The sequence below is a fragment of the Vigna unguiculata genome, chromosome 3, assembly GCF_004118075.2.
Source record: "Vigna unguiculata cultivar IT97K-499-35 chromosome 3, ASM411807v1, whole genome shotgun sequence".
In the NCBI taxonomy this organism is placed as follows: domain Eukaryota; kingdom Viridiplantae; phylum Streptophyta; class Magnoliopsida; order Fabales; family Fabaceae; genus Vigna; species Vigna unguiculata.
Genome location: NC_040281.1, coordinates 43,417,106 through 43,424,148, shown reverse-complemented (window position 1 = coordinate 43,424,148; position 7,043 = coordinate 43,417,106). Strand labels below are relative to the sequence as shown.

The following is a 7,043-nucleotide window of genomic DNA, read 5'->3' as shown; positions in this document are numbered from 1 at the left end:
AAATGAGAAGGTTTGGAAAGAAACGAACTTAAAGTAAAATAATACGTAGATTATGTCGTTAACATAACTTATTTTTAAAATTTACTTTTCAATTGAAATTTCTTGTGTATATAAAAAAAATTATATTAATCTATAATTATTTGTCATCCTTTTATGTTCATTTAAATTGAACTAATATAATTCTTGGAACATATATAAATATGAACTATTTGACTATCGTGTTGTTTATTTTTTCTCAGATTTGACATTCATAATAAAGTAATGTGTAATTATAATTCATAGTTTAATTGTAAAAAATATATTATATAGAAAATTATCGAAGATGTTGTAACTAGTGTGTTACTCCGGGTAAAAAAACAAAATCAGAGATAAAGAATACATAATAGCAATAATAAACCCAAAAGAAAGAAATAGGGGAGCGCAAATAGCAGTATTGTAATTAAGATAATCGAAATATATTTACAGCCCAAAACGAAGTTCGTTGGCGAAAGCAAGCAGGCTTACCCTTTCAGATTGTGGTGACTAATTTTTATTGGGTCCTACTTCCTGCACCCCAATTTTTCTCCTGCACCACCCTAACCTTTTTAAAATGGCTATTTTAGCCTTTGTTTTAAAATACACTTTTCGCCCTTGGTAAATAGTAAATGTAAAACCCTTTTTCTGATAGTGCTGTCCCATTTTCCAATTGCCACAGGCTGCTCCCATGCTCTTGTCGTGTCCTTGGGCCGTTGGTGCTAGTGGCTTTGTGCACCTCCATAGTTTGAGTCGTGCACCTCCATCCACCCATAGAGCTTGAGTTATGGGTGGAAGGGACACTAGAGAGAAAACTGGAAAAACGGTGAATAAAGATACAGAAAATAAAATTTACTATTTATTATTTTAAATGAAAGGGTAGAATGGTCATTTAAAAAAATTAAGGAGGTACAGGGGAAAAAAGTAGGGTGCAGGAAGCAGGAGCCTCTTTTGTTCCCATAATTTCATCGTCTGTAAAAGAATATACGTTAAAATGTTTATACTTTAGATTTCTACACCGTGGAATTCAAAAATATAGTATAGAATACATTTTTATATTTTTAGATTGTGTATTTTAATCTAAAATTTTTCAAAAGGTAATAAAATTTTCTCTAATTCTACTGTGTATTTTTCTTAGTTATGAGATGGTTAATCCATTCTGTTCACTTTCTTACGACTCCTACAACCCTACAAGCTCATTCGTAGTTTTTTTATGTTGAAAAAAAAAATGATGTTGTAAATAATCTTGAAATTAAAATTTGAATTGAATGGATGACATTGATACTATTTCAATTGAACATGTTCAATGACTTCTCAAACACCTCTTCTGATTATTTCTCCAAATTTGCTTTGATCCATAAAAGATCAATTTCCTGAAATCTGTTTTTCATTTTATCCATATTTTAATCTATTTTCCAAATCATATTTCTATTTTATTTATATGGATTTTAAAAATAAGAAAATTTAAATCTCCAAATCTTTAAAGTCCTTTTTTATCAGAATGAATGGGCACAACTTAAAACTAATATTAAAAAAGAGTGCAATCTGGATCCCAGTAATTTAAGATTACTAAACACACACACACAACCATATATATATATATATATATATATATATATATATATATATATATATATATATATATATATATATATATATATATATATATATTAAAAAGACATTTAATTACATATATATATATTTATTTTAAGGACTAAATATTTTTCACAAAAATAATTTTAAAAATAATATTATAAAAACTAAATTGCGTCGTCAAGATCTCCACTTTTAAATATTTGAAAGAAGTCTAATAAAATATTTACATTTGTTGTGTTTCTTTAATCCATTCAAATCAAAAATACTTTTAAATTTGCTAGTAACAAAAAAAAAACAAAATCACAAATTGAATTATTTTTACTGAAATTTATTTTCGAAATTTTATTTATACAGAATTTCATGGAAAAACAACATCAATTAAAACACGGAAACTAAATTAGGTGCAACTCATGTCATGATGGAAAGTAGTTTGTGAAGAATTAGTTAGCCAAAAAAAAGTTTTGGCTTCAAAATGGAAAGGAACGACACACTGATATATATTGTCTTCCCCTTTTCAGATCTTGTGATATTTTTTTTGCTTGTTCATCGTTATTTTCCTTGTCGATCATAAGGGATTTTAGACCAATAAGAACAAGCTTGGTCATTAAATTACTACATTACATGACTCATGAGTATTCAACTCGATGCAAGTATTCCATAATGGAACCTAAAATAGGTTATCTTGGTGAATATCATTAGATATGTACAAGTCATTAGAAGAAAAAAATATGTTTAAGAGGTGTTTGATGAAAAATAATTTAAAGAGAATATTTTTACTTTTCATATTAATCTATTAGAAACTTGTTTAATATATAGAGTACGATATTTCATAATATAAAGAGAAAAGTAAAATCTAACATATCATAAAATATGGACTTTTTTGTAATTTTGGGTCATTTTGACCAAGAATTTGTAAATATGGATCATTTGAATTTTTTTTTGTAAATCTGGGTCATGTCGTCAGGGGGAGGACGATATTAAAGAAGTCGTCCTCCCAGACGTCAGTTTCCTCTTTTTTTTCTTTTTTTTTAAATCGAAGTCACTAGGCAGGAGGTCGGTTTCTGCACTGAAGTCAGGCAGAAGACCGGTTTCAGTTTTTCTTTTAAACGTTGCACTTTTATTTTATTTTTTAAAAATTTTCAGTTTTCTTTTTTTTAACCTCTAAAATTTGATCAATTTATTTTACACAATTTTCTTAAGAGTAGTTATTACATTTAATTTATTGGGAATTAATTTTGTTATTGGTACAATAAATTAATTTTAAAAAATATAGAAATAACATAATTTAAATGCGCAACCTAAAAATACATAATAAAAATAACAGAATAAAAATTACATAATAAAAATAACACAATAAAAATTACATAATAAAATTACTGACGATAGGAACAGTTGCCCCTATGATGTCCTTCATTTCTACAATATAAACATTTGTTTCGTCTATTTGGATTTGGTTCATCCATCTCATTATGGATTCTATTAGTTGGTGGTCTTCTCCTTACCCTACGGCGCATGTTTGGGTCTGGAATGAAATTTGGTCCGGTGTATGGTGACCAATATTCTTTATTCCTAACCGGATGAAATTGTATTTCATATGCTTTGTTGATGTTGTGGAGGCTATAAACTGGATGAATGGATGTATGAGGTTAGGTCTATATGCGAGAAAGAGCAAACATCTATTACGTGATGACAAGGCAGTCGAAGAGCTTGAAAATGACCACAATCACACCACCAATCATTTAATCTAACCGTAAAAGACATTGGTAGGCGGTAATCATGTGGAGAAAACATCTCTTGAACTTGAAATTCATTATTTTCTCTTGAGTATCGACGAACTTGACACATTCCCACTTGTTGTTGATTTTTCTAATGATAGCATTAATTTCCTCTATATATTGGTGGTCTGCTCGTAACATGGAGTCTGCCTTAACCCCTCTCTCAACAAACCATGTTGCGGTCCTTTCAAATGTTGCCTTAATTAGAGCACAAATTGGTAATGAACGAGCTCTTTTTAAAACAAAATTCATACATTCTGCCAGGTTTGTTGTCATGTGTCCGAATCTACTACCTCCATCGTAGGCTTGAGTCCATTTTTGTAGTGGTATCCTATCAATCCAAGATGCCACTTTTGGTGAATAGGATCTCAAAACTGCCAATTTAGCATCCAATATGGGTTGTTTCACCTTGTAAGCTGTAAAAATACAATTATATTAGTTATTTTAATTATTGAATGTGGTGAATGAAAGAAAAAATTTATTACCCATATTCTTTAACCGGTTCTTCAATTCGTGATTCTTGAATTTTTTGTTGAAATTTGAAGCAATATGACGTATACAGTATACTGATTGCAGTCCATCTGCTTCCCATTGTACTTCTTCAGATTGTAGGGCTGCCAATATGCCTTTCCCCCTGTCTGTTATCAAGCAAAGGTTTGATTGTGGTGTAACATGCTCCCTTAAGAGTTGAAAAAACCATATTAAGGCCTCCTTTGTTTCTCCTTCCACTATTGCGAAGGCCAAAGGGAATATATTACGTGACCCATCTTGAGCTAGTGCTGTTAGCAATGCCCCTTGATATCTTCCTGTCAGAAATGTGCCATCTACTTAGACAACTGGCTTGCAATAGTTAAACCCTTGGATGCATGGTCCAAAAGACCAAAATACGCGTTCCATAATATAGCAAGAAGGGTCAGGTTTGGCACTTACTTGTACAAGAGATCCAGTGCATTGAATTATTGTGCCGGGATTGCTTTCTTGTACAACTTGATACCACCTGGGAAGTTCATTGTAAGACTCTTCCCAATCTCCGAACTCCTTAGCAAGCGCTTTTTCCTTACCATTCCAGGCTTTGTCATATGAAACTGAATATCCGAAACAATTTTAAATTTCAGCTACCAAACTTTTGATAGGTATGGAAGGATTTTCCTTTACAGAGTTCATCACAATAGAACCAATTTGGTTGGAATCAAGATTGACATGATCTGCAGGTTGCATGCTTGACAAACACGTGTGTGATCCGTCAATCTTTCTAATTTCCCAATTCAAACTCCGCTTGCTATAAGCAGCCTGTAAACGCCACATGCAACCTTTTTTGTAGTCGACACATCAACATATAAATTTTTCAGATTTGCTCTCAACAACAGCAAATCTATAACCATTGTCAATATGGTATTGCTTAATACATGACACTGTGGACTCTTTTGTGTCAAAAGACATGCCAATACATAGTGAATTTTCAGTCACTGGATTTGAAGCTTCAAGTGAGGTGTGACTTGATGACCCACTATGATCTGTTGTATGGACTGTATATTGGTTGGTAACCAACTCATCTTCACTAAAATCAGACAAAATATCTGGATATTGATTCAATTGATCTGCCATTTGTGTGTAAATTTGATGAAGGTACGAACAAAATGAAGGAGTCTCTACTGAAATGATACTCAAATGAGTATAAATATTAATTTTAAGAAACCCTACTTCCTGTAACATCCCTAAGGAATATTACTTCAAATAAATAATAAAAGAAATAAATTGTATCAAAAGTTGCATTAATAATACTCCCAATGCGGGAAAATTTAAATTTATGAAAAACATGCGCCAAAACTTATAACATCAATAATAAAGTGTTACAAGTTCCCAAAATTCGTGTTCATAAATAAAAACATAATGAAATACATGTGAGAAAAATCCTAGCTCTAATCCCAAAGCTAGCCCTCACTCCGTTGCCTGGACATCCTCAGCACCACCTGTATCAACATCTGCTCCCGTGTAACGAATCACACGATCATCGCCATACACAAACAGAAAGGGTGAGCTGAGAAAAATAAAATAATAGATATACCATAGGCAATATAAATCATACACCCATCTTATTCATTCTACATAGTTCTTGGCCAAGACCTTAACCCCAAGGCTTTATAGCCTTCAAATCACACAACCAAGTTAGCCTTGGACTCGGGTATATGATGCTCACACGAACCTGCCCGCTCGTGGTCCTACCTCTACGAACCTCCCCGCTTGTAGTCCTACTCTACGAACCTACCCGCCTATAGTCCAACACATGTGATCCACCAGCCCCGTACCTCCCCGCACGTGGCATCTCTCAAACGTGAGCACAGAACATACGAACTTACCTCGCTCGTATCCCCACGTGAGAGTAACTAGATATGAACCTCCCCGCTCATATCATCACATGTTAACCACCATCCATGAACCTACCCGCTAATGGCACAGCATCACCCGATCCAAGCATAGCATCATTGCTTAAACACCACATAACACAAGTCATAGATTGTTAGATTCCCGCCGGCGCAACACCCAGCACCGCCAGGCAACACAAGCCCAGACCGCCTGGCGGTACCTTCCCGCCGCCAGGTGCCAGCGTCTCCAAACTCACTGTTTCATAGGGCCGCCTGGCGGAGCGTACCTTGCCACCAGGCGCCACGCGGTGCAAGGACCTTTCCTGCAGTTCCTACCGCCTGGCGCACTTACTCGAGCCACCACGCGCTATGACAGTAGCGAAAACCTGATGTTATATGCACTCCATACTATCCAACTTAGACCCCAAAGTGTTCTAGATCATTGTAGCACCTTCACTTAATGGACCTCAAGCCTAATCATCACATCACACAAATCTATTTCTTACCACACATACTCATATTTCTACCCTTTCAAACTAGATGATTTACCCTCCATCAAGAAGAACAATATAACTTATTAAGTTATAGCAGAACCCACTCTCGTATTATCCCTGCATCAATTTTCACTGAATGACAATATCACATAGTCTGGATACCTTTAACTATGTGACTGTTATTTTTATTGCAACTTTACCATAATCTCAATTCAAATCCTTTCCAGTTGAGTCTACGTCTAAGCTTCCACTTAACAAGACCCTTACTTAGCCAACATTGCATCTACATTATACTTCACCGAAAATACTCCAACCTAACACATCTCTCCCTACAACTATCCCTCACAGTGATAAGCTATTTATGTACATCCATCATCCACACTTCATCTAAAATCATACCTTAACACACATGTACCCCTGTTTTCCCCTTTTAAATCACCAATTGCACCATTCCCTTTTGATTTACCAAAACTTTCTTTCTCCCTTCCACGAAACCAACTGCAACACAACCCCCAATTGGGTCTGCCCACGCCATCGCCTGGCGGCTAGCAAGGAGCCGCCAGGCGGTATACCAGAACCTGGCCAAACTGCCTTCATTCCTGCATTCTTCATGAATCCAATTCTACCCTTCTTCTTTCCAGTCACTCATCACACAGTCATATTACAGAATTAACATAATTTCGTGATACCAACCCACACCAGAACATGATATCGATTTAGGTAAAACATCACTAACGTCAAATTTCAAGAATTTGAAGCCCTACCATCCCGTAATTGAACCCTTATAGGTTAAAATCCCAACC

The 7,043-nt window shown here is 34.6% G+C and overlaps 1 pseudogene; it reads right to left on the bottom strand.

Moving 5' to 3' along the window:
- Nucleotides 1-913: 913 nt before the first annotated feature.
- LOC114175472 lies at nucleotides 914-6,775 on the bottom strand (annotated as a pseudogene).
- Nucleotides 6,776-7,043: the final 268 nt, after the last annotated feature.